Source organism: Sorex araneus, chromosome 3 (assembly GCF_027595985.1).
Source record: "Sorex araneus isolate mSorAra2 chromosome 3, mSorAra2.pri, whole genome shotgun sequence".
Lineage (NCBI taxonomy): Eukaryota > Metazoa > Chordata > Mammalia > Eulipotyphla > Soricidae > Sorex > Sorex araneus.
Genome location: NC_073304.1, coordinates 155003313 through 155028388, shown reverse-complemented (window position 1 = coordinate 155028388; position 25076 = coordinate 155003313).

Genomic DNA, 25076 nt, shown 5'->3' with positions numbered 1-25076 from the left:
GCATGACTTAGGCATGACAGACATGACAAAGACATGACATAGACATGATGAACAGATTTGATGCCCAGGCCTTTGGAGTGAAAGTATAAAAACAACAGTCAGCAAAAAATATTTATTAAGCAAAGGCTGAAAAATAACAGTGATTATTTAACTTTGATAGTTATAATAATACACAAATGGATCAAGATTATGAACCTCTAAGGGCCAAAATTGATCATTCTTGAGAGAGCAACTGATGCATGAACGGTTTCTGAATGAAAATTAGGAGGAAAGAGGGAGGGAGTCAAGCAAACTCCACGTTTGGGCTCCTACGTTCCCCCTCTTTCAACGACTCCACTGACAGTTCTCTTACATCAAAGCTCTGTGGAGTGAAGATTAGAGAAATCCTGAGCACCTAGAGACTCTGGCTCTGCCCGCTGGCTCTGCCCTCCAGTCATCTCATCCTAGACAAGTCACTTCAATCCTGAGTCCCAGGTTTCCCAAGAGATGATGTAAACTATGAACAAACCACAGCAAGGTGCTGATTCTACCCTTGTGTTTTCTGTGCTCTACAGTGTGAATCAAACCATGCATAAGCCTGAAATGTTTCATACCATGAAAATCCCCCAGGCAGATGCAACGTACCATAAAGTGAATCTAGCTAATATCATTGAATGATAATGGTGTGTCCAAAGCTGTATGGCATGTTTCAAATGCACCCATTTGTCATTGAATGATCCTGCAATTCCTTCACTGTCTCCAGGTGACAAGGAAGAACCCTAAAGGACAGAAAGGTTAAGGAACTCTCCCAAGCTCAAACAGCCAGAAGGTGACATCACTGCCTAGAGTAGTTAAAAAAAACTAAAATCACTGTTCTTTGACATACCCCCATGAGAAACGGAGACACAGAATTGTTCCTCAGTTCTGAGTCAGACATCATTCACTGACCAACTCAGTCCGAGTATTTGCTCCCCATCCTCCTGTGTCTCAAACCAACTCTCTCAGAGCTTGACCTGTTTCTAATTCCTCTACTTCTGTCCTACCCCTTCTCCCAGAATCTGACACAGCAAACACAGATTCTATGGAGGGCAACATGGAGACATTTTGTCTCCTGTGATTTTCAGGTTGTTGATTCATTTCTCTCTGCTTCACAGCCTCACTTTCCCAAAGAAATTTCTCTATACCTCATCTCCTGAGGATCCCTTGGGTTGTATAGATTTTAAATTCCGTGCTCCCTTCCATCAACTTTGTACAGCATGTGCTGGGGTCAACCTTTTCAGTTTTTAAATTCTATTCTCAGGGGCATGAAACTTAGTTTCAGAATAACTGTAACAAAGAGAATGATGTCTCATTTCCACATGTAAAACAGTCATTTTAATAAGCCCTGAATGAGGAGACCATAGCCACCAGCAATTTGGATCCACTATTACCAATGAACTGGTTTGGGTGGTTGGTTGCTTGGTTGGTTAGTTGGTTGGTTGGTTAATTGGTTGGTTGGTTGATTGGTTGGTTGCTTGCTTGCTTGATTGGCTTGTTCATAGGTTGGTCCATTGGTTCCAATATTTGTATTGTGGCAGCATTGACTTAAGAATGTAAATACATATTTTAGAAAAGGGACTATTTTACCACCCACACCCAGCACTGAAATATTGATTTCTCCACTCATCTCCTGGGGGATGGCTCTGAACCACCCCCTAGGCCAATTCCTGGTCATACAATTCTGAATTCTGATTGTGTCTGGAATTTATCTCTTTTTTTCCCACTTGTCTCATCAAATATAAAATAATCTAGCCCTTTTCCACAACATATGCCATGGGTTTTCTAAAATGTAAATAAACTAAGGCTCTCTACTGCTTCAAATCTTCCAATGGTGGTTCATTGCTCTTAGACAATTTTTGACCTTTTGAAAGCTTTGCATCCTAGCCCCAGAAGCAGTTTATAATTTGGAATCTAGAGAGATAGTACAGCAGGCAGGGCACTTGCCTAGCAGTAACCCAGTTTCAAACCACAGCACTGCATATGGTCCTCTGAGCTTGCCAGGTATGATTCATTAGCCTAAAGCCAAGAGTTAGTCCAGAGTACCACCATATATGGCCCAAAGAACAACAACAACAACAAAATAAAATAAAATATGATTTGGCTCTACCATTCTTCCCTTCTCCAATCTGTCCAGAGGCCCAGGGAATTACATATGACTCTTTCCAGGGCAGAATCCTCCTTTATGAATCATAATAAAGACACTCCCTCAACCTAAACTGTACTGAGCATCCAACATCTCATTTGGTTCATTTCTGCTTCTTTTAGCTGGTTAAGTTTAAGGTTCCGGTCCTTCAGGGGCTGTGTCTCACCCTGAAAGAGGCCACACACCTCTGGTTTTTGTTCCCTATGATGGAATTTCTTCTCTGTAGAACAGTGTGTGTGAGGCCGTTGTCCCTCACTTGACCTTGAGATCCTTAAGAAAACTGCTTAGAAACCATGTGTCTTCAATATCCCCAGCCAACCAGCATAATTCCTCAGAGATCATTCATGCAATATGAATTTTTTCTAATTTTTTTGCTTTTTGGGTCACACCTGGTGATGCTCAGAGGTTACTCCTGGCTTATGCACTCGTGAATTACTCCTGACAGTGCTCAGGGGACCATATGGGATGCTGGGAATCAAACCCAGTTGACCGCATGCAAGGCGCTGTGCTATTGCTCCAGCCCCGCAATATGAATTTGTTGACTGAATGTATAGAAGGATAGATGGATAGATGGGTGGGTGGATGGATGGATGGATGGATGGATGGATGGATGGATGGATGGATGGATGGATGGATGGATGGATGGACAAATAGACTGATGAAGGAAGAATTCACATAACAAAAAAGAAGCACCTGGGAGCAACTTCTGGAGCTGGAAATTTTGTGCCTGCTGCCTGGGTCCTCCCTCCCCCACAGTTGCTAGCAGAGCACAAAGCAGAGTTATTTACTTTCCCCTAAAAATATAAACTCTCTCCAAAGCTGTGTTTGTGCAAAGGCTGCAAAGAAAGAAGCACTTGTTTAAATAGAAAGGTCTCTGGCAATTAGCAAACATGGGACAAATCCAAGATCCACCAACTTTCCTGGGGCTTCTGTGTTTGCAGTCAGATGTATGGAAAAGCGGGTGTAGAATGAGATTCCTCCTTCCCAGCAAAGAAAACATGTTATTTAAATAGCAAGGCCTTGCAACCTCCGGGTTGATCTAGAAAATCTAACTGGAGGGTTTTCTCCAAAATCAATTTTGATGAGCAAGCATCCTTTGGATTTCCATTCACATTTTTTTAAAAATCCCCCCACTCCACCCACCCCCATGCACACATCCACCCCCTCTTCCCGATGCAGAGAAGAGAAAGATAAAGGTTGCAGAGAGAACTTTAGGGGTCTAATACAGCTCTTCTCTCCACAGCAGAGGATGCAGATGTGTCACCAGCAGTGTAGGCAGCCTGGGGGGCCTGGGGGCAATCTGGGAGGGTTAGTGGCTCTAGAATGCAAACACACACACCTTAACTTTCACAATGAGGGGGGTCTGCAGGGTAAAGAGAAAGGGCACTCCGATATCCAGAGCCACCTTCCCTCACTGCACCCAGGGGTTAGGAAACTGCTTCCTCCACTGCCCAGACCCTAGGGTTTCTCTGTCAAGTCAGGAGGGGGCTCAGGCCAACCCCCAAGAATCTCCAACCTAACTCCCTGCACAATTCTGCAACTATGGATTCTGTGCATTTACTTATTTCATTTTATTCATTTTGGTCCCAGTCCACAATAATATTACCATTCATGGATGTGATGTACAAAGTTACTGCACCTTCACTACCCCCCAAAGAGCCTCAGACCCTCAACACTGGTCCTGTGTCACTTCTCATCCCCTCTTCTATACCTCACCCCCAATGCTTAATAATCTCAGATTTGAAACTTACGACAGAGGATCTGTCACTGTCTGATACTGTCTATCCCTTGTTCTGTTTCTCTATAGATCACAAATGAGTGATTTCCTCTTTTCTCATAGCTTAATGGCATCCCAGTGCGTTTATCTGCCACTGCTTCTTTATCCACTCATCTGTTGTTGGACATTTGGGTTGTTTCTTCTTGGCTATGGTATTATGAGGAACATCAGTGTGAAAATATTTTTGAATTAATCTGTTTGTGTTTGGGGAATAGATACTAAGAAGCTGGCCACATGGGAACTGCATTCTTACTTTCCTGAAACGTTTCCAGGTCGTTTTCCATGGAGGCAAAACCAGGCAGACATTCCCACCAATAGTGAATGAGGTTCTTTTGACACTGCACCCCCACCAGCACTGGTAACCATGAAGTGACTTTAATGTTCTCCATTTATGCTAAAATACACAACAGGTGGGGAAATATTAGACACTGCCCTAGCAGGTCGTTGGGATGACGAGACGCAGGTGTAAGTCTCATCTTGACCACTTCTTCACAAGACATCAAAACACTTCTTTAGAGACATGCTTAACTCTGGGCTGAGGAGGTAGAAAGCTCCCCTGCTTCAAAGGGGGCTGTGAGGTGACAGACTCTCCAGAATGTGGTTAGTTTAGTGTCCTCAAGCAGAGGCCAGGAGGGGTGAAAAGAAAAGACCTGTAGAGTCTGCTAAGTGTGCTTTGGCAGGAAAACAGGGGCCAACAGACAGACCAGGGCAGAAATGAGCATTGGTAGCAACAATTCACCCCCAAGTACTATCCAGAAATCACCTCCAGTTCCAACAGGCCTTTGAGAAGTAAGTTCCCTGGCCCGCCTTACGTGGAACATCAGAGCTGGGTGTCCTAGGCCACCTGGAGAAAATGCATCCCGTGGGCCATCATGGGAACCCACAAGCCTCTGGACCATCGGGGAACAGAGACGGGGCCTTAGGAGGAAACTGTAAGAGGCATATGGGGACCCAGAGGTCCTGAGAGGGGACCATGGAGCCCCCCATTAGACAGTTCAACCAAACCCCACATTTGTTCTCACTGGAGGCCTCCCAGACAAGGTGTATGAGTACAATCTTCTCTAGAAGCATTGTTCCTTTTAATTTTTGTTATTTTTTTTAAATTTTGAAAAATTCTTTATTGACTCACCATGAGATACACAGTTATTCATGAGATCTGGATTTCAGTCATACAATGTTCTAACACCTGTCCCTTCATTCCTTCACCAGTATACATTTTCTACGACCAATGTCCCAGTTTTTCCTTCCCACCAACTGCTGGCCTAGCCTATCCCTATGTCAGATTCATTCTCTCTCTCTTTCTCTCCGTCTCTCTCTCTCTCTCTCTCTCTCTCTCTCTCTCTCTCTCTCCCCTCTCTCTCCCCTGTTTCTAGAAGTTAGCAGAATATGTCACTTTACTTCCTTTCAGCACCCAGTTCTTGTCTAAGAGTGATCATTTCCAACTATCATTGTCATTGTCCTAGTGGTCCCTTCTCTGTCCTAACTTCCCTCCCCCCTTATTTGTGGCAAACTTCCAACCATGAGTCAGTCCTTCTGTCCCTTGTTTCTACTGTCCTTATTATCATACTATGCTTTATTTTTATATCCTGAAAATGAGTGTGATCATTCTATGTCTCTCCCTCTCCCTCTGACTATTTCACTCAGCATAATACTCTACATGTCATCCATATATAAGCAAATTTCATGACTTCATTTTTCCTAATGGCTATACAGTATTACATTGTGTAGATGTACCATATCTTCATCCAAGTCAAATCAAAACTGATTAAAGACTCGATGTCAGACCTGAATCCATAAGGTACATAGAAAGCTAAAGGCATCTTGAAGGATGAAACACCACTGATCAAGGAAGTGCAATCAAATATAAACAAATGGGAGTATATTAAATGAAGAAGCTTCTGCACCTCAAAAGAAATGATGATAGGATACAAAGATAGCCCACAGGATAGGGAAAATTATTTACCCAACATCCATCTGATAAGGAGTTAATATCAAAGATATACAAGGCCCTGGTAGAATTTTACAAGAAAAAAATCGAACTCTTTCAAAATATGGGAATAAGAGAGAAACAGAAACTACCTCAAAGAACAAATACAAATGGTCAAAAGGCACATAGAAAAAATGCTCTACATCACTAATCATCAGGGAGATGCAAATAAAAACAACAATTAGATATCATCTCACACCACAGAGACTGGTACACCTCCAAAATAACCGATGTGGTACAGATTTGGGAAGAAGGACTCTCATTCCCTGCCGTGGGAATGCGTACATGGAAAGCATCACTCCTCTGAATGCATCTCACTGCCTGGCTCTGGGTTCCATCCATCTTGGTGTCCCTGCTGTGGACATCTTAGCTTTCTTTGCTGCCTGGTTCTAGAGCAGAGGCACCCTGAGCAAGGATCCAATGAGCCAACACAGCTCACGCTGCCTGGCTTCTGGGCGTGGCTAGAGGCATCTGTCGCTGAGTCATGACTGCATGCACCCTGCACCCCCCCTCCCGCCACAAAGCTCTGCTATTCCAGCTCAATGAAGCCCTCAGGGGCTCATCACAAACCAAAGGAGCCCTGTGACCCTCCCTCAGCTTCTTACTAGCCCCTACGCAACCCTCTTTGGAGACCTCTCCCTGACCACAGTCTGACTATAGGGGCATGGGAGGGGTGGAGATTCATAAAACAAAAGGCCTCGCCCAAGTGAGATGTTTCCTGTCTGCATTCTTCAGAAACTGGGGCAGATCTCTATAGAACATGTATGGAGACATCAAGAATTACAGCAGACAAGAGACTGGATATGCCAAATGCATTAGCAATGGTGGGTATCATTCCTCTGATCCTGAAAGAGCCTCCAATTCGGCACCAGTGGGAAGAACAAGTAGAGGCTGCTAAAATCTCAGGGCTAGGACGAATGGAGACATCAGTGGTGCCTGTTTGAGAAAATCAATGACCAATGGGATGACAGTAATACAGTGATATAGTGAAGAGACTGGAGATATAGTAGAGGTTTAAGGTGCTTGCCTTGCACATGACTGACCCAGGTTCGATTCCTGGCACAGCACATAGTTCCCTGAGCACTGCCAGGATCACTTTCTGGGCACAGAGTCATTTTCTGAGCACTGCCAGGTATGGCCTCCAAACAAGCAAACATACCAAAAAAATGACAGCAGATAAGATTCTCCTTCCTGGGGACTTCCAAGCAAGAACAACAGCCCAGCAACTCCAACTTCCTTCTCCAATGCTGCAGAAGGAAGAAGTTTCTGAACTTAAAAAGATTCAAGGCTGCCCGTTTGGCGCGGCTGCCGCTCGAGCATGATAGAAGAGCCCAAAAGAGCGCCCTTGGACTCCAGCAGCCCACTGAAATACTTCCAGAATGTGAACTAAGACCTTACGCCGGGCTGCAACAGTGGGAGCCGGGTATTCCTCTATTTTTTTAACCTCTCTCTCTCAACCCCTTCCTCCTGAGCACAGCACAGGTTCCACTGCTTTTTGAGCACAAAATGGAGACGCCGAGCCAGCTCTCTCTAGGTTTTTCCATCTTATGAGTACCATAAAAGGGTAAAAGTTTGCAGTGATGTAATTTCTGGCTGTACTTTCCCTAGACTTTATACAGAAACCCAAAACCGTGCAGCCGCTGCCTCGGCCACGCGACCTAATGTCATCTAATCATCAGCAATATGAAATGGTTCCTTTTTAATGGGTTGGACTTGGGGGGGAAACCCTAACAAGAATAGTAAGCCTTTTGTTGAAATATTGAAGGCAATCAAAGTGGTAGCCATCTCTCTAGACTGAACTAAGCCATATCCCCATGCCGGCTGAGGAGAAGAAATATCCTTCTTTCTCGGGAAGAAACGCGGTGTGGCGTTAACCATAGTATGATGTCCATTAAGCAGACACGGACCTGGCGGCGTGGGAATGGGATATAAGGGAAAAAATTATTATGTACATGGAACAGCAGGACGCTGGTGGAATCTCGAGCCAGGGCCGATACCAGTGCACTACTTTTGGTTCCAGAAACTGCTTGCAGACATTCTACTAGACTATCAACTAAGCCATAGCCCCACGCTGGCTGATGACGAGAAATAACCATCTTTTTCGTTTTTTTTTTTCCCTTTGTCAGGCAGCGTGGCGATTACTAAACAGGCATGAACTCGGTGGCGCGAGACGAGGGGGGGAAAAAAAGAAAAGTTATGTAACAAACAGCGGGACTTAATATCTCTACATTCTCAGCAATGGAGAACTATCAAATGCTTCCTTGGCAGTAGGACTGTCTTTTTCTTTTTGGGGGGAAACCCCAACAACAATAGTGAGTTATGTGTTGAAACATGGAATGTAATCAAGATAAAGCGTAAATGAAGTGAAATTTATCACTTACAAGGGCGGGGACTGGGGGGGTGGGAGGGGGCAGGAGGTATACTGGGGGGGTTGGTGGTGGAGTGTGGGCACTGGTGAAGGGAAGGGTGTTTGAGTATTGTATAACTGACATAATCCTGAGAACTATGTAACCTTCCACATGGTGATTCAATAAAATTAAAAAAAGAAAAAAAAAGAAAAGATTCAAGGCCATGGTCAGCCCTACCTGCCCCAGTGTCTGTATCTCTCCGGACATGTGGCTCCTGCACCTGCCGGGTCTTCCTAACCCTGTGTCCCTTCCACCCTTTGATTAAGAAAGACCCAAAGTGCTGGCCTCCGAGGCACTCTTGGGCACAGCAGCTTTGAGAAGGGAATTTCTTCCAATATTGATCATGCTTGTGTCAAACACTGGGCACCACTGTGAAACGTGGCCTTTCAGACACCAGCAAAGCATGTGAAAGACTGAGCGTCCCTTTCAATAGCTAAGGAGCCCAGCCCCCACCTTCCTGCTTCAGAGAAATACCAGTGACTGGGCCCACTGTGATTGACCTTCTTTCAGACAGACCCAGAGGTGACTTCTGGACAGATTTAAACATGCATCCAGAGGCCAATGAGCTGTCCACCAGGCAATGGGCAATAGGTCCAAGGGAGGTGGGACCATCCCTTGTCAAGGAATTCCAGCTTTCTAAAATGACCAGCACTTTCTGCTGCCCTGATGAAACCTAGAACAAGAGAGCATCTGCAGGAGGAGGAGGCTGCCATGGGGCTCTTGAAGCATCAGCAATTCCAACATGCCCTGGTACAACCATCTCACAAAGCCAGTGCATCTGCTGCTATATACAAGAGGTTTGCCAACCTGTGCAAACCCATTATGAAAAATCTGAGCACCTCCAGGTTCCCTCATCTCTCCCCCTTCCAATCCTTTCCACAACCATACTCAACTGCAAAAGGACCAAGAATGGGGGCTCAAGAGCCAACTGGAAGGATCTCACTTGCAGCAGGTGGCACCACCTGCCTATATCCAATTTTAGCCCAAATGATCCACTCTCCATCATTTCAAATGGCAGAGAAAGTTTAACCCATTCAGACTAGACTCACTCAGATGGATGCAGAAAGGACAAGCTTTGGTTCCAGCCAGGAGTTAGTTAGAGAGGATTGTTGTGGATTCCCCCACCTCCCACTTCTGCCTCTGGAAAAAGTGATCTTCCTCGAAACCTCCTTAGCCTTCACCTGCCGGCTGAGTGCCATGCCCCTGAGCTGCCCACAGCATGAGTGTCTGACTAATGTGCCACCAGTTTTGCTGTCTCTCATAACAGGCCAGGTGAGCAAAACTCTTGGATAAAGCACCTCCAGGCTCGACTGCCCACTTCTCTTTCTCCCTGAAAAGTCATCACTTTTTGTCTTCATTTTCAATACCCCTACACTTCTAACCCTGGTTATAAAGAAAAAAAAATTTGAAGCAAGATCTTCTACCCTCCTTACTTCTAAATTAATTCCTTTCTCTGCATCATTTGTTCCCTCGCTGGGTGAATCACGGTCCCTTCTATGTAATGAGCCTCTAATATTTCAGCCTTTCCGGGACACCAGACGGACCACTTATCAGTACTAATTTGCCTGCTACTCCAGATTCTTTTTCTCACTGGTCCCTGCGGAACTCTCTGCTCTCCAGTTCTGAAAGTGAAATGCTTTCTTTCTGTGGGTGAAAGAAACATAAAGTAGCATGCAAGCTAAATAACTGGAGTTATTATTCCCAAATTAGGATGGCCTTAAGATGGTGAAGGTTTAAGTGGTCAGAGCAACGGTTCTATTGCTAATTTTTAATCCCCCCAACTTCAAATTTCACACTTTTCTTCCAAACCCTGAATACATCATGGTTTCCCTTGGCCCATGCAAGAGACACGTCAGACCCACCTCCTCTAGAAATTCTGGGCACATCTCCTCATTCTCCAGAGAGGATCAATAACAGCATTAAGTTACTTCCATCCGCTCCAGCTGATCACAGCCCCGAAGTTTGATCTCAGGGTCTGTGTTGTGGGTGTGTGCCTTTTAACACTGTTAAGCTACTGAGAAGTCTTAGTGGCAGTGTCTGTCACTCAAGTGACAAGAAAAAGTGTCTTGAGCTATATTCAGCATCGTCTTGGCCCTTATTAGAGTGTTATGCTCAGTTTGGGAATTCTAATTTTTCCAAAAGGTACAGAGAAATTGGAGAGGGTCCAAGGCAGAACTGTGAAAATGATTAAAGGGCTGGAGAGTGGGAACTCGGAAAAAAAGGTTAAATGAATGAGGACAATCTATCAGAGGCAAAGAAAAATGAGAGGAGACCAAATATCTGGAAGTAAAGGAGACATTATCTTAAGCGAAGCAGTGGCCATTACTCCAGGGTATTAGGATACAATTGAAAAATGATGTTTAAGTGTGAGGGAGTTCAGTCTCCATAAGATGCTTGCTAATTCTTGAAATGACTGAAATGAGATTATAATACTCTAAAATCGATTTTAGTGTATGAAAGAAAACAGTTAGCCTCATCTAAGCCATCTTACTTCATTCTCAGAATAATCCCAAGAAAAAGAATTCAAGACTCCAAATACTGTTGCTAAATATTACCTGCCCTTAGACTGGAAATATTTGTAGATTTGAGGATGGCAGGTCTTTGAGTCTTTGATTCTATGCCTGCTGCCTCCTTCTGACCCCTATTCCCAATGCTTACATTAGTTCTTTCTGGAAAACCACCAGACTATGATTTAGGAAGGGTAATTTTAAGTTTTTTTTTAATTAAAACTTAAAGGAAGAAATGGTAGGAGTTTATCCATAACCTGTGAATCAAAGATTTTTTTTCATAGTCTCTTAGGAAAACAAGACTCATGTTTGACCACTCCTAAAATTTTTATTTGTGACTAAGTAGATGATAAGGACCCTAAGTAGCAAGAGAATATCCACAAAGGAGAAGGTTTATGAACAAAGGGGTACAAGAGTTCTGGTGATACTGGGCTTTAGGCATCTGTAGGGATCCAGGTGGAGCAGGAATGGAAGCTAGTGACAGAGATCAGTAATGGCTTGATAGCAGCACTCAGGAACTAAGCCTGAGGGTCATTCTTATTTGTGTCATTGGACATCTAAGACCAGAGCTGGCTTCCTGAAGAGTAGGAGGAGCCTGGGAAGGCTCACACATGAGAAACAGCTCTTGTAGAGGTAGAAGAGGAAATGCCAGGGTCGAGAAAGAAAACATGAAAGAATAGTTTAAAGGATGGAATGGTATGTTTTCCCAAGGGCCAATAACGACAATGAGCATTTATGCATTTGTTAACATAACACTGAAATATGTTCAGAAAAGAAAAGTTTGGAAGAAAATGGAGTAGAAGCCTTTGGTGGAAATTTCATTAATGAACAAATAAAATTAACAGAAACAGGTAATGAGTGGAATATTGATTTGAATAGCATGGTCAACAAACCTGATTCAACAAAAGGTACACATATGCATATGCGTGTGATAAGAGAGTGCATCTTTCTTTTCAAATACCAATCATTAATTTAAAAAACAAGTTATGATTATAAATAAAAATCTCAACACATTAAAAAATATTCAGGTCATTTTCTGAATTTAGCATGACCAAACTAAATATTAAAACAAAAAAGAAAAGTAACCATATGCCCATTTTTTAATTTAAAAAATCCTAAAGAAGTCTTGGGTTAAAAAATGACATTTAAGATCACATTGGAAATAATATATGAAAAGGTTGTTCTGGAAGCACTAAACCCAAAGCAATTTCTAAAGAATCAGGAAGACTGGAGTCAAGGAAGTTAAGAAAACAGATAATTTCAAGGAAGAAATGATAGATGGTATCAACAGCTAAAAAGAGACTCTATGAGGTCAAGACAAAAATTCTCATAGATTTGGCAAAGGAAGAAAGTTATTGGTGACTGGGTTCAAATATTTTTGGTATAGCCAGTACACTTTTAACATTTCAATATAGATGCTGTTAGCAAATACTTGACCCCCCCAAAAAAAATAAAGAGGAAGGAGAGATTATAGTATTTATAACGTGCTATCTAAAGTGGTGGGGTTTTTCTGTTTTTGTTTTTAATGAAAATGAGAGTGCAGCATGCATGAGCAAATAGAATAGGACTTGGGACCACAGATTCATTTGATTAGTTTGTTTTTGAATGGGAGAGACTCAGATACATATATGGTTGAATCTGGGATTATATAAAAGAGATGTCAGTAAACAGAGAGAGAGAGAAAGAGAGAGGGAGAGGGAGGGAGGGAGAGGGAGAGAGAGATAGAAGCAGGGAGGGAGGCAGAGGGACAGAGAGGGAGAGAGAGGACGAACAGCGAGTGAGAATTTAGCAGGTGAAGCCAGACCTGAAAGACATGAAAGTGAAGAGGAGAGTGGCCAATACCGAGTCACAGACACACTTCCCCCTCAAAGTTGAAGTGACAGTAAACAGGTATGCATGTGTGTGTGTGTGTGTGTGTGTGTGTCTGTGTGTGTGCCACACAGCATGGTTTCATCAGCAGTGTCACTCAACACTCACCTTCTAGAACTACCTGGCATTGACCCAGTCATAAGCTCAGCTCCTCATAATAACTTTTAAAAATATTCAGCTGGGAGCTTGGGGTATTGTTGGGCCACAGAAATAATCAATTGAGGACTTGGAGATTGTTAGGACTCTTCATGGCTCTGTGCTCAGGAGTCCCTCCTGACCATGCTCAGGGACCATAGGTGGTACCAAGGATCCAACTGCAAAGCAAGAGCCTTAGCCCTTTAACTATCTCTCCAGACCCCCAAACTTTTCACTTTTAGCTTAATTCTAAGCAGGGAAGATATGGGGAGGGGAAGGCATGTACAAGAATTATTTCCATGTCTTGAAATCAGGTATGTTGGGCTCAAAGAGGGTGACAGCGGGAACCACGCAGGTCGGCTCACATCCAGGAAGCACCCAGAACCATAGTCCTCCCACCTTTGTTAAATCCCATGTTGGTGCTGCCCTTGCTGATGAACTAGCTCAGCCTTTCCCAACAGGGATCCTAGTGACCCCACTCCAAGACCCCAGGATATTCCAAGGGGTAGAAATCAAATAAATGGAGAAGCCACAGCATGAGCTAGAGGGTGGACCCATGAGAAGGGAAGGAAGCGAGGGCGAAGGTGCCAGATGGAAGCTCTCAGCTGGGGCTTACACGTGCCTGCACAGTTGGGGAAATCAGGTTGGCTACAATAATGTATATTGATCTGCCGTGGGGTCACATTGCTTCCATTCTTCACCGCAGCATATTGATCTCCACCAGAGAAGTTGCCGAAACCGGCCTGTGCCATGCCACCTTCGGGGGTCATTTATAAGCCTGTTGAGAGACTGATGAACCAGCCAGTGCAGGGAGTGAGGTCTTGATTGATTTTCTCCCTGTTCACGGGCTCAACTGTTTCACCCTGATCAGGCCCCGCCACTAGCCCGCCCTCTCCATCCATTACACAGGAGACAGGAGCCAGCCCTAGGCATGGGCACTGACTCCTGATCTGTTTTGTGTGAGGTGGATCCTTCAAGCTGATACGACCCCGCTGGTCCTGAGGATAGCCGGGCTCCACAGGCTCCCCGGGGAGAGGCCAGCTGGGAGGCAGGCATGGGGACTCTGAAGCCTGGCCAGGAGAACAGCTGGGATTACCCGTGTCCCTGTCCTAATGCAGAGTGGCTGGGATTCTCCATGCCCCTGTCCTGCCCCTGTAGTGATGCAGGGGGAAGAGACTGCAGCCCCCCAGCTCCTGTTGACTTCCCCAGCACACATGCATCTTCCCCTTCTTCCTCTGCAGAAGCTATGGGTAAAGACTGCCTGTACCAACTAGTCACACTCCCTCCAAGACTAGTCACACCTCTGCACACACTCCCTCTCTCCCTCCCTCCCTCCCAGTCTCCCCCCTACCCCCCACCTGTCTCCCCCCTTTCACCCTCTCTCCTCTCCCCCCTTTCCCTCTCCCTCTCCTTCTCTCTCTTTCCCTGATTTTTTTGGCTACATCTGGTGGAGCTTAGACTCTGCATCCAGAGATCACTCCTGGCAGGGTTTGGGAGACTATAAAAGTTGCATGGGATCAAACCCAGGTTGGCCGCGTGCAAGGCAAGTCCTTCCCCACTGTCCTGTGGTGGGGCCCCTCTGTCATTTAGACACAGCTCTGAAGTGCTGCCAGAGAGGCACACTGCGAGGGTGGTGTCGGAGAATCACCCACTGTCAGGATAGAGAAGCCCCAGTGAGCGAAGTTGCTGCAGGGGACGCCTCCTGGACCAGGACTCACGTGGCTCCCCAGTCAGAGTTGGAGGCTGGTGTCCAGCACCAGGAAGGCAGCGCAGAGGGTTCTGTGGGGTCTGCTCATCTTCCAGGGGCACATATGGGGCCTCTCACCACCTCCACAGCAGGGCTGAGACTCCTTCCCAGAAAGTGACCACTGAGTGCCGCCCCTCCGCCCCATTCCAGTGATTTCCCTGGTGGCAACACCAAGGTCTGGCCCTGAGCTTCAAGCTTTGGGGGCAACCGGCCTCTCACGCCACAGTTTGGAGAACTCCCCAGACCCAGCTCTGTCCCCTCCTTGGTCCTGACCAAGGCCACCAAGAGCGAACCTTAAAGTCTCCAGCTCTCAACCCCGTCTTACAGCCTGTCACCCCACGCAGTGACTCCTGCCCCTTGGCAATGCATCCTCAGAGCTGGAGGTTGGTGAGGAGGGTAAGTGTTTCGGGCTGATTGCACTAATAGAAGCAACTGACTTGTCCAGCCAATGGAGAAAACCTGCGAAAAGAGCTACTTAATAAGGAACAAGAGTGGTTCGGACGGGAAGGACGCAGTTCTCAGGTGGCAATTTGAACTCCCCAGGAATTTCTCCAAGCAAGCCCCCACCTCTCTCTCTCCCCTGCTCACAAATGGGGAGCCACACTAGGCACCCTGGCATAGCTGAGGGTGCAAACCCGATCCCGAATTATCAGTGCTTTGGGGCAGATGGGGGCAGGAGCTTTCTGCTCCAAACCTGAGGCTTGGGGGGTCCAGAGAGATAGTGCAGTGGGAAAGCACTCACCTTGAACACAACTGACCAGGGTTTGGCCCCTGGCACCACATATGGTCCCCTGAGCCACACCAGGAGGGACCCCTGAGCAACCAGCCAGGAGTAAGCCCTGAGCACAGCCAGGTGTGGCCTTGAAACAAGTAGTCAAAACAAAACATCAAAACCATTAATCTGAGCCTTACAAAACTTGCAGGAAGTCTAGGACTCATGGGATGCAATCCGAAGCCCCCTGGAAGGATCAAGCACAGAGTTGGGGTTTGGGGGAGCAGCGAGACTCGAGCCCCACATTGCTGTGCATGGCTCTCCAAGGCGCCCGCTGGCAGGGAGAGGAGGGGTTTCAAGCCCTACTCTCATTTGAATCCCTTCCCCTGTCACCTGTCAGCTCCTGGCCTGGGAAGGTGTCAGTTGGGCTCTCGAATGGGCGAGTGTGTTCGGGCACGGCTGGCAGCCCCCGGGCTGGGCATTAATTACAGCAGCTCTGCACAGCCTTATTCATTAGCGCGCATCCTTAATCACTGCCTCTTCAGCCACCAGGACAATCTATAAATCTCCTCCAATATGAAATCATGAAGTGGAATGGCTCCATTTATCACACGGTAATAAGTCAGGAGAATGTGAGGGTGGACAGGGTGCCTTGCAAGCAGGTCCCCCTGCCCAGAGCCTGGCCCCCTCATTACCAGCGGTCCCCATGGTCTTCCAGGCAGCAGAGGGATCCCAACTGAGCCCCCATCACCAAAGCTCCTCATGCCCTGGGCATGGCTCATGGTAATGACAGACAGGAAGCGCTGGGTGGGCACAGGAGGGCTGGTAGGCCACGGGACCCCACCCCTGCAAGCCAAGGGGAAATCAGGGACCCTCCATCCACTGACATATCAGGGATAGGGGGACAGGGCAGGAAGAAGACCCATGAGAGCCAGGGGCGGTCTGCAGAAGGCACCCCCAGGGGCGGTGAGGAGTCCTGAGGCAGCTGTTGGTGCCCAGGGGGATGGCCCCCTGCAACTGTAACCACAGCTTTGCTCAGCCTTGCCCAGGGGTAGCTCATGTCTCTGGGAAAGCCAGTAATGGCAACTCCCTGCGAAGTTCCCTACAGTGCCTGTGAACTCGAGTTCCATCCTGAAAGCAGGACACCCAGTGCCTCCTCTCCGGATTAGGGTGATCTGATCATGCAGGAATGGGCATGGAGCTCCCCAAGCTGTCTATAGCAGATTCCCCACAACTCCTAAATCCAGCTGCCCTTTCTGCCCATCCACTGCTCCTGAGCTCGTGATTCTTGCTCTGTCCCCTCCCCCCACCACCATGATTCAGGGTCTGGGAGTGATAGGAGAAGGCAAGATTCCCCCAAGATGGCTCAGTGGAATGAAGGACGCAGTGCTGCCAGCTCCAGCCCCTTCTTCTATTCTAAGAATCAAAACCGGCCTCGTGTCCTAAGCTCCTCCTGCAGGACCTGGTTGCTAAGGGAGTTTAGCAAGGCTCTCACCCTGGGGTGCCCTACAGTCTGTCCCTGAGAACTCAGCCTCTTCAGTGACATCAAGGAGGTGGTGGACAGTGCTGAGCTAAGCGGACTCTGCGCAGACAACCCCCAGATGATATTGATTTTCTCATTCTCTTAGAAGCATACCCTCGAGTCCCAGGAATGGAGCTCCTGGTTTTAGAGTCCTAGCCGGAAATAATGCAGAGGCACATGCCCAAGGCATGGTTGGGCCAATTCTAGGAGGAAAAGGCTGCATCGCTGTTCTGAATGCAGAGCTGCCATCTCAGCATCTCAGGCCACCAGTAGCCAGCACCATGTCCTGAATATCTCCTGCAAAGACCTGTCCCTCTGTATACCCACAGCTCAGTGCTCGGCCTGGGCTGTCCAACCAAGGACAGAGAGACCAGGCCCAAGAGTGGACACATCCTCTCTGTTGAGTGCTGGTGGGTGGTGGTAGAGGCCTCCAGGACACAGACAGTGCTGTTCATCCATCACCTGTTTTTCCTGGATAGACCTTTCCATCTCACAGAGCAAGTGGGTGTGGATGGTGCATTTGGCGTCAATCCATTGAGACCCAAATGCCAGTCCAGCCAGGAAAATGCCGGCAACTCACCAGTAGCAAATAGCAAATGGCGTTCCTGCTGGCCAGAAGGGCTGTTAATCCTCTCGCCTTTCCCTTCAATCCCCCTTACTATGTTTGGAGCACTTGGCCCCTGGGAACCTGCTGCCACCATTTATGCACTTGTTGTGTTTAGCTTCTGTTAACATTTCCTCCTCTGGGCAGGCAGATGCAGCTCTGAAGCAGGCAGGTAAATAGGGGGAACCTTTGCTGGCAACGAGATTTTGGAAAGTGATTAAAAACCAGAGTGGGATTGGAAGAAGGTACTCTGTCACTAGCCTCCGTCATTTTAGACTAAAATTTTTATGGCTAAACACACTTTGTGGATACAGGAACTGAGTCTTGGAGCCAGCACAGGCCCAGAGAAGGCTGGACCCAGTCTCTGGAGAGAAACTCCAGCAAGAGCAAAGGGTTGGGATGAGGACTGGGCAGACACCAGAAGGTCCAAGATCTTCTCCTTGGCAATTCTATAGCAACTGATGCTTTTATACGTAGGCAGCTCCATGTGGGGGCAGTTGGGGAGGAAAACCGATGAAATCAACTCTTCGAAGGCAAGTGGCACCTCCCCATTCTAGGGAATGATCTGTACCTCCACTCCTCTCCTCTCTCTCTCTCTCTCTCTCTCTCTCTCTCTCTCTCTCTCTCTCTCTCTCTCTCTCTCTCTCTCCATTTTACTATTATAAAACATTTTACTTCACTATTTTTCTCTTCCTGAAATCTTCTCTTTGAGGTAGAGTGGTGGACTTGGAAAGTCTAGGTAAGAATTTAGGAGACTGACTTTCCTTTCATGCAAAGAGCAGTTTCTCTCTCCCACCTGGGTTCCATGGTGACCCGTGAGATCCAGGTTCAGGGAACATCTCCCATGCCAGGCAGAACAAGTGGATCCAGGTGGGGTGTGATGACCTGTTGTGGGGCTGGTGAGATGTGAGGTCTGTACCACGCAGGGGCTCAGCTCAGACTCTCATCAATCCTAAATTCCCCCCACCCCCAGCAGTTCCCTAGGGAGCTGAGCTGGGGAGAGGGGGAAGTGGTAAACCCTCTCCTGGAGCTGCCACCTCTCTCCTCCTCACTTCATCTAAGTCACCTGCGCCAGGTTCATCCTGAATATTTAGTTGAGTTAGGTTCAGGGAATTGATTCCAAGACTTGAAGATAGCCCTGGACTTGATCCCTGACACCACATAGTCCCATGAGCACAGTTGGTGTACTGCCCACAAATAATCAGCTATTTGGTAAGTAACGTCAAGTGAGAGAGGGAGGGACCCTGGGGAGGTGGTTTCTTTATTTTTTTTTTAATTTTTATTTTTTTTTAAATTTTATCACAATGTGGAAAGTTACAGCGTTCTCAGATTTATGTCTCAGTAATACCGTATTCAAACACCATCCCTTCACCAGTGCCCATATTCCACCACCAAAATCCCCGGTATACCCCCCGGCCCCCATCCCAACTGTATAGCTGATGAACCTCACTTTATTTTCTCTTCACCTTGATTACGTTCAATATTTCAACACAAAACTCACTATTGTTGTGGGAGTTATATCCCCAAACAAGATAACCCTAATAAGGAGGCATTTGATAATTAGTTTTCCATTCAAAGATTGTATGTTTTCAGGTTTTAGAAAAGATCTCTCGGCCGCATTAGCGGCCGCGCGGCTCGGATCTGTCCCAGTCCCGAATCCTGGAGCCGTGTTAGTTGCTGCTCAGTGTCGCCGGGGTTCCATCTGGAGAAGGTGTGCTGGCGGCAGAGGAGGTGGTTTCTTTAGCCCCTGTGTTGTCTCATGGGAAGGGAGGAAGCACAGGTGGATGTTGAGGAATCTGTCTGTCCCAGGTCTGCAGAAGGGACTGTCCAGATCATCAGAATATTCTCTGTCTGCTGCTCCCTGGACTGACTTCCTGCCATCCTCCACAGGGAAGATTCTGACATTCTCGTTCCACAGGGGCCAAGGGCACAGAGAAATCAGATCTCCCAATGAAATATCGGTTGTTCTTGCTTAACCAGGTGACAAATAACATGCTTAATAAATTATAAATGATAAAATAGTGCAGAAAACCCCAATATCAATTTTAATACTTTAAAATGATTTATTAATCTGCTTTCACACTGTTTGCTGTCTCTGATTCCTCACGTCCCCACGACATACTGTGAATGAGGAAGGAGAATCTGACAAGGTGAATAAGGAGAGAAGTGAGGCTGGTTGATGGATGTGGAAGGTGAGGTCAGCTGGAGCTGAATCAGAAGAGAAAAGACACCCCTGCTTCATGTCACAGATAGTGCCAGGGGATGTCTAAATATTCATGAATCTCTAGATACCTCCTAAGAAATACCAGAAGACCATCTATTTCATGAGGCTTTACTAACCCCCTTTTCTTCTCAAATAAAACCCCTCAATTCTGTTGATCCGTTGTTTTGAGCCCCAACCTATAACTCTGTGCTCTGCTTATTTTGGAGGAGGAATAGAGGGAGAGATAAAGGCACAAAGTGATGGAGGGATAATGAACATATGGATGGATGTATGGACTGATGGTGTGGGGATGAAAGGATGGATGGATGGATGGATGGATGGATGGATGGATGGATGGATAGATGGAGGAGGGATGGTGAAATTGATGAGTAAATGAAAAGATGGATATATAAAAATGGATAAAGAGATGAATGGGTAAATAGGTGATGGTAAGTAAATGAGTGGGTGATGGATGATAGATTAGATGGATGGAGGGAAGGGTGAAGAAGGAATGTTTGGCAGATGGATGCATGAAAGGATGAATAAAGTGATAGTTGGATAGAGAGAAATGAATGTAATGGTATAAAAATGGTGAATAGATTGATGGAGGGAAGGATGGGGATAGGGATGGATAGATGGGTGTGTGTGGGTTGGTGGGTGGGTGGATAGATTAATATGTGTAGAATGAATGGATAGACAGATGGATGGATGGTGTAGATGGGTGATTGGATGGGTGGATGGATGTGTGTGTGGTTGGATGGATGAATGGATGTGTGGATAGGTGGATGGATAAATGGATGGTGTAGGTGGATGGTGTGGGTAGATGGGTGAATGGATATAAGGAAGGAAGAAGAGTGGGGGAGAATAAAGAGCTCATTTGCAGGATTCATGCTATTTTCTCTTTCAGCTAGTCCTCATCTCTGGACCCAAATAGAAACCAGGTTTCTCCTCAGAGGAATGTAAGTCTCCTGATGGCAGACTGAAATCTCACTGGCACTGAGGTGTGTCTGCAGGGTTTGTTAGAATATCTGAGGTCTTCTCTCCAGAACTTGGAGAACATGAAGGCAGGAAGGCCCAATGTCTGAGTGTAGGTTCTGTGTGCTGGTACGTGCTGTTGTGTGCTGGTACATGTTGTTGTATGCTGGCACTTGGTGGTACATGATGGAATATTCTGGTATGTGCTGACACATGCTGTTGTGTGCTGGCATGTGCTGGGACATGTTGACCCATGCTGGTATGTGCTGGTGTGTGTTGGCCTGGGCTGGTGTGTGCTGACACTGGCATGTGTTGATGTGTTGATGTGTGTTGGGTGCATGCTTATATGTGCACAATCATGACTGTGCATTCTGGCCCATGCTAGTGTGTGCAGGGTGCATTCTGGTGCTTACTGAGGACAACCTTACAAGCATCTCATTTGAATGATGCAAGTCCTGCTCAGGCTAGGCCTGGAGGCTCCAAGTGATGAGGTTCAGACTGGCCTTAATCTCCAGCACCCCGTATGGTCCCCAAAGCCCACCAGGAGTGATTCCTATGTGCAGAGCCAGGAAAAACCCTGAGCACTACTGGGTGTGGACTCAAAACCGAAACATTAAAGATTAAAAAAATAAATGAGCAGATGGCTTCTTCCAGTCCCACTACCCAGTCCCCCAAGGAAGGCCTTGGGGCAGGTGTTTGAATGCATGAGATCTAGGTCACCTAGCAACAAAATGGACAAAGAGCACCCAGTTTCCTGGAGGCAAAGTTTCGTCTGCTAAAAGGGTCAAGGTGTCTAGAAAGCTCTCCATTTCCTGGCTCCAAAGCACAACAAATTAGAGGTAGAATTTGGGTAGAATTCCAGAGGCAGGGGGAAAAAAGACAAATGAAGCATACTGAGCAACATGGGAGAGAGGCAGAGGCAAGGACAGAGCTGTGGAGAGGAGGGAGCCACCAGCAGGCGAGAACAGCCCGAGGCAGCTCGCTGAGCCCTGCCTGGGGTGAGCTGCTGGAATACAGGTGTGAATGGGCGCGCAAAGCTGGCTGTCGGCTCACAAACCTATTAGCTGGTAAACAGCAGTGTTCTGTAATTCCAGCTATTAAAAACAGCTTAAAGAGAAATCAAACCTCATTTAGCCAGGATTGCAGGGGTCTTCTTGGACTATTTTAAAGTTTCGTATTCACGCATGGAAACAGGCGCTTATTCTCCAGCACTGGCTTTCTAGACAGCAATGGCACCAGCAAGCTGATTAAACATCCATTTAAAGGGACCTGGAAAGGCTGGGGAATGGGCCCCTCCCCAGCCAGAGGCAGGATGGAGCCTGATTTTCTAAGTCAAGACAAACTCCTGGGACAGGTGGTGGAGCAGTTCCAACCATTTGCATATGAAACCAGGTTGTCTTGCTTTGCTGCGTGAAAGGAAGTGATGGTGATTAGAGGGTCGTCTTTCTAGAGGCTGGTTCACAAGGTCAGGTTGAAGGGCCCTGGGAAGCCAGAGGGGGAGGCATTTCCAGGGCTGCCTCTGTAGCTTTCCGTGCTAAGGAGTACCAAACCCCTTCAGCGCCCTGCACACACTCATTATAAGGCACTGTCAGCATCACCCGTGTGACACTAGGAGGTCTGAAAGGTCTGAATCCCTTTTGTTGTGTGCATGTATGCTGTTCAGGTATGTATGTATGTATGTATGTGTGTGTGTGTATGTATGTATGTATATAGAAGCTCTTGGTTGTCAGCATGTGAGGGTAGGAGAGCTGAATTGCCCTAGAAGCTGTTGGTTGTATGCATGTATTAGTATTTTAAGTATCAGATAACATTTGCTCACTGGATTTTCCAGAGATGTCAGTTCAACAGTGAAGGACTGTAGGAGCCTAAACATGAATAATGGCATCACAAGTGTAGCAGTGGGCAGAACAGAACTCTGTCCCCCACACACTCCAGATTCAACAGCCCTGTGAAACACCATTCAGACTTTCTGATGCTTACAATTTTTTATTTTTAGGCACAGATCAGGGGTGAGGGTGGATGTTATCACCCTTTTATTGACTCTGAAAAGTCCATAATACCCCATCTCCACCCCAGATCCTTTTGTTTGCTTGTTTGGTAGGTTGGTTGATTGGGAGGCCACACCCAGCAGTGATCTGATTAATTCCTGGATCTGTGCTCAGGGATCATTTCTGGAATGCCTGGGGGACCACTGGGGTGTCGGGTATGGGGAACCTCATTTGGCAAATGCCTGACCTGTATTGCAGTCAGCCAGATCCTCACAGCATGGCCACTGTTGAGATGTGCTCACACCAACATCAGCCACTGGGCGGGGGGCTCCCAACGATGCACTTGAGCATGATGAATCCTGCCCTCACTGCTGTGCTTTCTGCCTCCATCTTGAAGCCCAGGTGCATTCTCCATGGACATTGCTGTGTGCTCCTCTAAACACAAGGCTTTGTCTCCTCCTGCTAGCTCAAATGCAAACTTCTGCTCTCTTGAGACCACCCACCTATCAGAATGATAAGAAGACTGTTATTGATGCCCTGATGTGGCCCAACACCAGGAAGCTGTCCTACACTTTTAACTCTGGAAGAAGAAAGCTTCATCCAAATAGGGGTGATATTTTAGTCCAGTTCACCGTCCCTCCTCCAGGACAAACTGTGTCTTCCTTCTCTTTGAAGTGAAATCCTATCTCCCAGGCCTTTGCAGTCTGGCTTCTCCGAACAACATGGCAGTGCACAAGCAATTCTCCACAGCAGCCCCAGAACAGACCATATTTTTGCTCCTGTGCTTTTCTTGGTTGGAAACCTAACTGGCTTATTAGATCCTTTCGAGAATGCTGCTGTTTGGGTCCTTCCAAAATTAGAGCATGTGCCTTCTGCTCCAACCACACAGGCACTGCTAATGGAGCTCTGAAAGGCAATAGGAAGTTCAATACTCCCAAGCCCCAAAAGGAAAAAAAGTCCCTCCAGTCTCCTTTAATTACCATTCACTTCCTGTACACCTCCTTTTTCATCATTGCTGATTACAGATATATCCGTGTCTGAATAATATCTTTCCACTTTATAATCAGACAACTACCACTTACTCTGATAACCTGAGACTCTGAGTGTGATTTTTGCCTGCCTCCCTCTCCTTTTGGGGAGAGCAGGCGAATTATCATACACTTGGAGGCAGAAAGCTACTAGATCAACATACTAAGACAGGGATTACATCCTGCCTGCCCAGGGGCCCCTGCTCAGAGTGCCCAGTTCCAGGAACTTCAGGGAGGAGGACACAGCCCCCCAAATGCAAACCAACAAGCGTCTCACCAAATCTCCTATCATGAACCTACTTGTTCTGGGGAACCTAGTTGCTTCATGGGAACAATTCTCTTCTAATTGTATAAACCTGTCACCCCCTGGTTTGTGAAAAAAGAGGGGTAGTCTCCCTCCTGTCCCAAGGGCTGGAGGAAGTTCCACCTTCTAGCCCGTTTAAGCCCCCGCCTCCCTGCAGCCACCGGAGCTGAGGGTCGTTCCAGCAAGGAGTGGGTGAGGAGGAAGGCTCCCAGCACTCACATTAGACCAGATAATTTGCCTCCACACTTAAAGGCAGGGAGCGTTTAGTCTTGGCTGACTCTTCCTCTAACCTTCACCCTTACTGTATTACCGTCTGTAGATTAGATGAGTGTGGCTCAGTGGACCAGCCCACAAGGGAACGTATCATTCATTCTAGCACCCCCAGTCTGCAGCACCCCCTTCCTCTCCTGTTCTTTACCTATAAAACTCCCTTCTTGTGACTCTTTACACAAGACAGCTGCTTTGAAGACATGAGTCCACCATCTGCCTATGGCCAATAAAGTTTTTCCTCCACCATCTCCAGGTCTGTCCATGGATTGGCCTTCACGGGGCCATGGTCCAGACCTTCACTGTTATAAGAACAAGTAGAAGAGGGGAACAGGCTGGGTTTCCCACCCCTCCCTGAGCAGCAGACAGAGGGAGCCCCTGGCTTACCCATGGCCCCACTCCACTGTATGGTAGTATCAATGCAACCCACTGTTACACTCAGATTATCTGGAAAACTCTATGGCTGAGGCCATGGTTTTCAACAGTTGTGGACCAGTGCTGGGCCATGAAAATTTCCTACAGGTCTTTAATTAAGTTATTACCACTTGACATGTGGGCAGCCAGACACAATTTCACTTTATACTATTAGATCTTAAAATAAACATACAGAGGGCAGAGTGATAGTACAGAGGGTAAGGTATTTGTCTTTTTCAAGCAACCAACCCAGATTCAATCCCTGGCACTCCATGTGGTCGCCTGAGCCCTGTCAGGTGTGATATCTGAGCACATAGCCAGGAGTAAGCCCTGAACAACACTAGTGTGACCCACTCCCCCCCCAAAAAAAATAATAGAAATGAATATACAAATCAGAGTGATAGTATAGCCCGTAAGGCACTTGCCCTAAATGCAAATGACCTGGGTTTGATCCCTAGCATCGCATAA